The sequence below is a fragment of the Nicotiana tomentosiformis genome, chromosome 6 (assembly GCF_000390325.3).
Source record: "Nicotiana tomentosiformis chromosome 6, ASM39032v3, whole genome shotgun sequence".
In the NCBI taxonomy this organism is placed as follows: Eukaryota; Viridiplantae; Streptophyta; class Magnoliopsida; order Solanales; family Solanaceae; genus Nicotiana; species Nicotiana tomentosiformis.
The window spans coordinates 102,154,363-102,163,902 of record NC_090817.1 but is presented as its reverse complement, the minus strand read 5'-3'; the positions used below and the strand labels follow the sequence as shown (position 1 = coordinate 102,163,902).

Below are 9,540 nucleotides of genomic sequence, written 5' to 3'. Positions count from 1 at the left end.
ATCGATCAAGTAAAAGAAAGGTGTATATAACAGGGAGTATAAGGGGCATTTAGGAATTAAAACTTCAAAGGATCTTAGTCTATAACTGCCTAAGAAGGTTCTAGAGATAGGGTGAGCGACTAAAATGCAACAAAATAAAGAGTTTAGGTCAAATCTGGGGTCAAAAAGGTTAAAATACAGAAGTTAAAAGGGCTGAAAAACTATGGAGGAATATCTGAATGGAACAGCTGTCCAAATCAGTTTTAAAAGATGCTCTTTTCTTGAAATATAGGGACCTCATATCTTCTCACTCACACACACGTTAAGCACTCAAAAAAAAAGGCAGCCAAAAGCTTCAACAAATATTGAAGAAGAGTTCTAAAATATCCAAAACTTCTTCAAGATACTAAATTTTTGCTTCTTTGTTTTTAGCTTAGCACTCCTAGTTTCTTGCTTAAACATTTGTGAGATCACTGTTAAGTGCTGCTGACTGCATCGCGGGGTTCCAGATCCAGTTCTTGTTGCTTTTTCTGTTGTTTTGTTTGCTACATCAAGGACTGCTGATTTTCTTGCTGGAATTGCTAAAACTTTGTCCAAATTTGGAATTCTGCATCTGTTTTGGAATATATTTTGCTATTTCATTTAAGTAAGTCAAAACTCCCTTGTATTATGTTCTGCTTGACTGATTTAAAGTGGCTGAATCTTTGTTGCATTTCTTTTGACATGCTCAATTTCTGATTCTTCTATTAACTCACCATGTAATGAATGTATACTCCAACTTAAATTGGATGTTTGTTTGAAGAACAATGGAGTGTTTTGAACATGGCGTGAGTGAGTTTAATCCACTATCTTAATTAGAACCGTATTGTGAGTTTAGCTAACCACCTTGGTTTGAAAGCATTTTTGTTTCTGTGTTTAAGCATTGGGGTAGTTGAATCCTTTAGTCAAGCAATGGGGTAATTGAATCATCTTGTCTTTGCTACTGATTTTGTTTTAGTTTTCCCTTTTATGAGTATAATATCCAATGAAGTTTTTTTTTTTTAACCCTCAGGTTGGCCTGGTGACAATTGACTTGAGCCTTGGGGTTTGCTCCCTTTCAAGGTCTTCGAAACCCACTGGATGCAAACAATTTCTGAGGGCCATGCGGGAAACTCCTTGCCGAGGGCCTGTGCACCCCCGGGATTAGTCGGGTCTCAAAAAGACTTGGACACCCGGTGCAAATCAAAAAAAAAATATCCAATGAAGTTTTCATTTGTGAGTTTGGATGAATGCTTAGATTAATGAAACACCAGTAGCATGTTGTGAAACGGGGGTATTTTCTGACACATGACTTACTGAACTTGGCATGACAATTCATCATGAGCATATGCAAAAGCATACGAGTCGGAATGGTTTTTCTTGATGCAAGATGATTAAGGCTTAGATTTGATTTCATTACTAGTTTTGTTTTTTGTAATTCATGATTAAATTTGACAAGTTATATGATTAATTGTGGTTACATGCATTCTTGTAATTAATTGATTCACTTTATGTTAAATTCACCTTTTAATTTGTTCAATTTCTCATATTACCGGGCACAATTGGAGGCCCAGGCACTATGCCTAGAATGTTGAGTCTGCGCCTAGTCTGTGCAAAATGCAATTGGGCCTATGTAGGAACTCGAAAAAATAAATGGGCTTTACAGCGTACTGGACCAACGAATTCAAGGTCTATATCAGACATGGTCTCACTTTGTTAATGGTCTAAACAAGATGATCCTTTTGGTGCTAACTTAGTGAAATCAGTATTTCGGCATTCTTGCATACATATTGATTTATCGTTTGGGTTAATCCAAATGCACATGCCCCAATGAAATTCCCAACGTTAACCATCATAGGCTATAGAATTAATTTAAATGCACCAAAGTTCTCTAGTCACATGAATGAATCAAATCTTGACTCCAACAATTCCTTTACCATCCATGCGACCTTAAATAATCTCAAATTAGCTTTAGGAAAATCATGAACATCGTAGATTTCTTTAGGCGCGATTAATAAATTATCGTGGTCATGGGTACGGTTCCCGTCGCATGGCCGCGATACTTAATTCTCAATTCGCTCAATTCGGGTGTGCATGTCATGCAACTCGACCACAACTTCAAATAACTAAAATAAACATGTTGTAAGTCGCGGGTGCGCTTCACGTGATGCGATTCGCAATATGTACCAAAACAATGAGTGCGCTACATCGCGACTTATTCAAACAAATTTCATAAAAATTAAAAGCGGTTCAAAAAGTGAAAAATACACAATAGGTTTCAAATATGTATTAAATCAGATAATTAGGCCAATTATGAATAGTTAAGCGACCTTGCTAAAATCACGAAACTCGGGAGTGCCTCATACCTTCTTCCGGGTTAATAAAATTCTTTACCCGGTCTTCTGTGTTCGCGGACCGTAAAAATAGAGTCATTTTTCTCGATTTGGGATTTAAAATAAACCGGTGACTTGGGACACCATAAATTATTCCAAGTGGCGACTGTGAAATTAAATAAATAATCCCATTTCGATTAATGTCACTTTAATTGGAAAAACTCCGCTATCATCCTCGGAAAAAAGGAGGTGTGACAGCTCTGACAACTCTGCTGGGGAAAACAACCTAGAATCTCTGGTTCAGGGTTCAGAATTTGAGCTTAGAATAACTGTTATACTTGGCTGCTTGTGATTGTCTGATATTACTTGTTTGAGCCTAATGTGCTAAATGTCGCTTTTTAGTCTTTGATATTGTTTGAATTGTATATAAAATTGTTACGAAATCCTTTTCTCTCTGAATCTTCTAAATCTTCTGGGAAGCGTGCGCTTTGCGTGGCTTCTTTTATGTTAGAGTCATACCCTAAATTTAGAATGAGGATCGGACAAGTTGCAAAGCCGGTGAAGCTTCTGTATTTCCGGTACGCTGCCCTCCCCCCTCGGCTCGAGTTGTCCGCTCGGGTAAGCTAGGTTTAGAACAACACACCCCAAGATTTAAACCTAGAATAACATAGACTCATGCCTGATCCCTAGTAGGAATGTTTGTTTGCATCACGTGCATTTGACTTTGGGGACTCAACACAGGAGTTGGGTCCGTCTAGGACAGGTGTACCCCAAACTAAAAAGACCATCCTGATGCATCTTACATGCTACTTGTACATTTATTATATCTGGTTTGTATGTTGAACGACTTTTAGAATAGGGAAAGAAAATTGAAAAAAAAAACAAGAAAGGGAGAATAAGAAAGTGAAATTCACCTGCTTATTATAAAATAATCGAACTATGTCTGATTTTACTCAAAAGGTGTTGAAAATAGACTACGAGATTGAAATATTCCCCGCTTCTTACCGAACTACGTGGGTCTGATTCTCACCGAATGTGAGATACGTAGGCAAACCTCATCGGTTATGGCCCCCAATTTTCAAAAATTCAAAAATATTTTCCTTTAATTCCTTCTTTATAAGTCTTTCTTTGACACATAAAATGAAAAACAAAAAGTCATTTCAAAATAAGTCATATTTTTTGTGCGTCAAAATTTACCGAACTACGTGGGTCTGATTCTCACCGGATGTGAGATACGTAGGCAATCCTTATCGGTTCCGACCCCCAATTTTCAAAAATTAAAAAATATTTTTCTTTAATTCCTTCTTTATAAGTCTTTCTTTGAAACATAAAATCCTAAAATATTTTCGTTCTTTTATAGAAGTTTTTCTTTTGGAAATTGAAAAAAGAGTCAAAATCCAAAATTATTTTTTCTTTAATTCATTCTTTAGACGTCTTTCCTTAGAAAATCTCAAAAAACAAAATTAAAACAAAAAAAAAGTCTTTCTTTATAAGAAGTCTTTCATTTGAAAAAAAAGAAACAAATCAAATCAAAATCCAAAAATATTTTCTACCCTTTTTTAGAAGTCTTTCTCCCAAAAAATTCAAAAAAAAGTCCAAATCAAATATTTTCTTTCTTTTCAAAAATTCTCAAAACAAAAAAAAAAAAAGAACTCGAAATCAAAAAATATTTTCTTTCTTCTTTATAAGCCTTTCTTTTGAAAATTAAAAAAAAATTCAAAATAAAAAAAAAAAGAGTTAGTTTATTTACTTTATTCCTAATCTTCCTGAACTACGCAAGATTGGATTCATGTGGCGCCATGATACGTAGGCAATCCCCATCGGATTCGATCATTATCATGAAATAAACTGAGTGAATAAAAGAGAAGAAAGAAAAAGAAAGAAAAGAGTGGTAAAAGAAATAACAAAGAAAACAAATAGTGGGGAAAAAAAAAAGCAAGAGTGAAAATTCCAAAAAGAGAACTCTATGTCGAGTTTGACAAAGAAAATCGTGGAAAGTTTCCATGAATATGCTGTCAAATGGCATGAGCAAGGCGCTAGGGTGAAGCCTCAAATGGACGAAGCAGAAAGGGTTATGATCTTCCTACAGGCCCAAGAGGCGAACTACTTCCAGAATATGATGTCCGCTATCGGTAATCCATTCGCCGTGGCAATCAAAATTGGGAGATAATCGAAAATAATTTAAAAATAGGCTGAATCTTGAGTCATGTTGCCTTTACGGCCACATCACAGGCCGTTATGAATGGTTCGGGGGGTTTTGATGAACAAAAACGGGAGAGAAGAGGGAGCCATGATGGCTTCAAGCTCGAGGGGGCCCCGCATGTCATTCAACCAATCATATATGCTTCCTAAGGTCCCACAACACTATTATCCCCATCAAGATGCATCTTATGCCGTGGCACCGCCTCTCTATGCGATGATGAACGCGCAACCTTACACGCGGCCACAACATTATACACAAAATCGAGCTTCACCTCTCAAAAATGCCCGTCCCTACCAAGCTCCATATAATCCCCAACCAAATGTTCCACAATACAACCCTCGCCCAAAAAGAGCCCCACAAAAGGAATCAATTCACCCCTACTGGTGAATCATATTCAAGTTTGTTTCAAAAGCTAGTCGGGCTAGATCTGCTACGGCCAGTGGCCCCGAACCGGCCAAACCCCGAGTCCCCCTTGCACCAAGCTGATGCTAGATGTGAATATCACTCTGGAGCAGTGGGACATGATACATAGGACCGTTGGACCCTCAAAAGGCTGTTGAATAATTGATGATCCAGCATTGAAAGCCACAGTAGCCATTGTTGCGGCAGAAGAGAACCTAAAAACAGGCGCCAAACCTGAAAAGTTCTTTGTCAGATGGGAGTCTCGATAGCCGGTCTTGCTATCTTTTATGCGTACGGATTATTTCAGGGTGTAATCTAGACGTTTTACTTTTATTGTCTTACTTTCTGATGTAAACCCTTCTATCTTTAAAAAAAATTTAAAAAATCAAACCAAATGAAATTAATATTTCATTGTCCAGAAATGTCTGTTTTCTTAATCTTGTCACCTTCCTTATTCTGTTTTCAGTTCTGTTAATGTGGATTTTAATAACATGACATGCTTACAGACTTCATGCCCAGATACTAAAATGATGTCAGACTTAGAAATAATGAATCAAGAAGTAGAATGTGTTAACGATAAGGCTTGTGAGAAAATAAATAAAGAATTGAAACAGTAGACCTAAGCCAAGTCCGAATGAAATTGAAAAAAGTTAAAATTCTCTCTCTTCGGATCATTGTTGAAGCCGAGATTGAGGATAAAGATTGGGTCAACAACCGATTGGAATACTTGACACGGATTGATGAAAAATGATTGGCCGCAATTTGTCACGAGCAGTTGTACCAACAAAGAATGGCCCGTGTCTACAATAAGAAAGTGCGGCCCAAGAAATTTGAAATAGGACAACTCATTCAGAGACGTATCCTCCCACCTCATAAAGAAGCTAAAGGAAAATTGGCTAAAAATTGGAAAGGTCCATACATTGTAACGAGAGTATTGTCAAAAGATAGCGTTGTACCTGGGAGGCATCGAATAAAATGTCCCTGAAACAACTGTCGGCATGGATGCAGTCAAAAGGTATTATGTTTTACCCTTTATGTAGCATTAATGTTCTCTAATTGGGATGATGAAGGCTTTCATTCTTGATATCCAAACATCATTAAACTTTTTGCTGACCTTTTGAGCCGGTTACCTTTCTTTGATTACCCTCTTTGGAACCTAAAGGAGTTAGTGGAAAAAGAACAAGAAAGAAAAAGAAAAAGAAAAAGAAAAAAAACAAAGAAAAAAAAATGAGAAAAGAAAATAAAACAGAAGAAAAAGCAAAAGAAAAGAAAATCAAAAAACAAAGTTCTTGAACTACGTTTGACTTGATTCCGAAAGGATACGTAGGCAGCCTCTCTCTGGGGTTCAGTCACACCAAAATATAAATCCCTATTTCCCCAAAAGTTGAAACTGGGGCAGATGTTACAATGGTTCGATGATGGTTTCGCCTGAAAGGCTCCAAAGTTGTAATTCAATCCAAATCCTTTTTACCCAAATCCTTTTCAAGTCCTTCCGATCAATCAACGAGAATGTTCAAGAATTGGAGGATACAGTCATTTGGATCTGATGCCACCAAAGTGAGAGAAATAAAATGAGGGTCTTATTGGTGAAAACCCTCACGGGCACCATAGGGCGATGATGAGAATAGAAAATGAAAATGAGAGAGTCTTGTTAGTGAAAACCCGCAAAGGGCACTATAAGGCGATGATGAGAAGAGAAATGAGAGAGGTCAGCTGGTGAAAACCCGCAAAGGGCACTACTGATCGAAAAGAGAATCTTCACAGCCATTGGTATTGACAGTCTTGGGCAATGTTTCTCGGTTTAGAGGCAAAAAGTTGTGATGAATTTTTGAGAGTCGGATGGTTTACACAGATCAGACATCCAGTTCAAAAGGTATGTCATGTTCATTGAAGTCCGCAAGTACTCTAGATAAGTCCTTTTTCCCTTCCCCGAAAGGGATGCCTCTTGTCTAACTTCGTTGTCCATTCCATTGTTTGTTTTTCCTTGAATCCCTTTCGGTCTAACTCTGTTCCAAACTAAGGCAAAGAAGGGATGGCAAGACTGATTTACAGGGTTCTCATTTGATATAAGCCAATATGCAAAAGGGCACCCAGCCTCGGCAGGGGCATCCAGTCGACTCCGACTGGCAATGATGGTCGATGCCTCGAAGTCAAAGACTCTTGAAATAATAAAAGCAAAGTCAAATGCCCATAAAGGCAAAATAAAGTTGAAAAGGTTAAGTCCCATGTGGCTAACCGTCTTGGCAAAGTTTGAAAAGCCAAAGGTTCTCCAACGCTCTAAAGTTAAATTTAGAGGAAAGAAGTGAAAAGCCTACAAAGGCAAAATGGAGCTGAAAAAGGTTAAGTCCCATGCGACCAACCGTCATGGTAAAGTTTTATAAAAGTCAAGGGTTCTCAGGGGCCAGAAATGAAGTCGGTGTTCAGGGAACAACCAGTTGTAGTTGAAAGTACAATCAAAGAAGACGGGCCGAGATCAAGTGACTGAAGCACTCAAGGCCGCAAAAATAACCACCGTTTCAAACTGACAAATCGTTCTTTGTTTGAACCACAGGAAACAGGTGTAATCTAAAGCAACCTTGCAAGAAGCAGGTGCAACCAAAAAGAAAAACACGCGGAGACTGAAATTGCTCTACAGCAACAACAACTCCAAAAAGAGAAGTCTTGTCCAAATTCTTTCCTGCACTTTACCTATTTTCTTAATAAAAGAAAAAAAATAAAGAAAATTCTAAATTATGGTAGTATAGGGTACGCCAATGCCTAGCTTCATTTTTCAACATAGGGTCTCCACTCCCTAGTTGATTTTATTTTAGACATAGGGTCTATATCCCCTAGTCTGTTTTTCCAACATAGGGTCTACACTCCCTAGTTGATGATTATTTTAGACATAGGGTCTCCACTCCCTAGTCACTTTTTCAACATAGGTTCTCCACTCCCTAGTTGATATTTTTAGACATAGGGTCTTCACTCCCTAGTCGCTTTTCCAACATAGGGTATTCACTCCCTAGTTGATATTTTTAGACATAAGGTCTCCACTCCCTAGTATTTTTTCCAACATAAGATCTCCACTCCTGAGTTGATGATATTTTAGACATAGGGTCTCCACTCCCTAGTTGATTCTATTTCATACATAGGGTCTCCACTCCCTAGTTTATGATATTTTAGACATATGGTCTCCACTCCCTAGTCTCTTTTCCAACATAGGGTCTCCACTCCCTAGTTGATGATATTTTAGATATAGGGTCTCCACTCCCTAGTTGATGATATTTTAGACGTAGGGTCTCCACTATCTTGTTGATGATATTTTAGACATAGGGTCTCCACTCCCTAGTCGCTTTTCCAACATAGGGTCTCCACTCCCGAGTTGATGATATTTTAGACATAGGGTCTCCACTCCCTAGTTGATTCTATTTCATACATAGGGTCTCCACTCCCTAGTTTATGATATTTTAGACATATGGTCTCCACTCCCTAGTCTCTTTTCCAACATAGGGTCTCCACTTCCTAGTTGATAATATTTTAGACATATGGTCTCCACTCCCTAGTTGATGATATTTTAGACATATGGTCTCCACTCCCTAGTCTCTTTTCCAACATAGAGTCTCCATTCCCGAGTTGATGATACATAGGGTCTCCACTCCCTAGTCTCTTTTCTAACAAAGGGGCTCCACTCCCTAGTTGATTTTAATTTAGACATAGGGTCTCCACTCCCTAGTCGCTTTTCCAACATATGGTCTCCACTCCCTAGTTGATTTTATTTTAGACATAGGGTCTCCACTCCCTAGTCGCTTTTCCAACATATGGTCTCCACTCCCTAATTGATGATATTTTAGACATAGGGTCTTCATTCCCTAGTTGATGATATTTTAGACATAGGGTCTCTACTCCCTAGTCTTTTTTTCAACATAGGGTCTCCACTCCCTAGTTGATGTCTTTTTTTTAGACATAGGGTCTCCACTCCCTAGTCTTCTTTTCCAATATAGGGTCTCCACTCCCTAGTTAATTTTATTTTAGACATAGGGTCTCCACTTCCTAGTCGCTTTTCTAGCATAGGGTCTGCACTCCCTAGTCTCCTTTTCCAACATAGGGTCTCCACTCCCTAGTCGCCTTTTCTAACATAGGGTCTCCACTTCCTAGTTGATTTTATTTTAGACATAGGGTCTCCAATCCCTAGTCTGTTTTTCCAACATAGGGTCTCCACTCCCTAGTTAATTTTTATTTTTCGAATATAGGGTCTCCACTCCCTAGTCTCTGTTTTCTCAGGGTACACCAATCCCGACCTTTTACTGCTTTCAATAAAGAAGTAGTATAGAATTTTGTTACAAATAATACACGAAAGTTTTCTAGTGAAAACTGGGGCAGAAAAATTTCGTTCGTTTATTTTGTTTTGGGTATTTGAGCAAGTTTCACCTCGAGGCACATGGTTCAATATGACTAAAAGAAGAAGTCTCAATCGAGAATAAAAGAAAAGAACAAAAAAGAAGTGAATACAAAATACAGAAGCATATGAAAAGATGTGGACTGCTCAAGACATAACTGAAGTCACGAGCATTGCATTTCCTATTTTAATCCGAAGAAGCCATAGAAGAATGAACTAGCACCTGCAAC

The 9,540-nt window shown here is 38.1% G+C and overlaps 1 long non-coding RNA gene across 1 annotated transcript; it reads left to right on the top strand.

Moving 5' to 3' along the window:
- Window positions 1–289: 289 nt before the first annotated feature.
- Window positions 290–1,502, top strand: LOC117278862 (uncharacterized). The gene is made up of 2 exons (XR_004509221.2): window positions 290–625; window positions 1,031–1,502. It is a non-coding gene; the product is annotated as an uncharacterized lncRNA (long non-coding RNA).
- The last annotated feature ends 8,038 nt before the right edge of the window (window positions 1,503–9,540 follow it).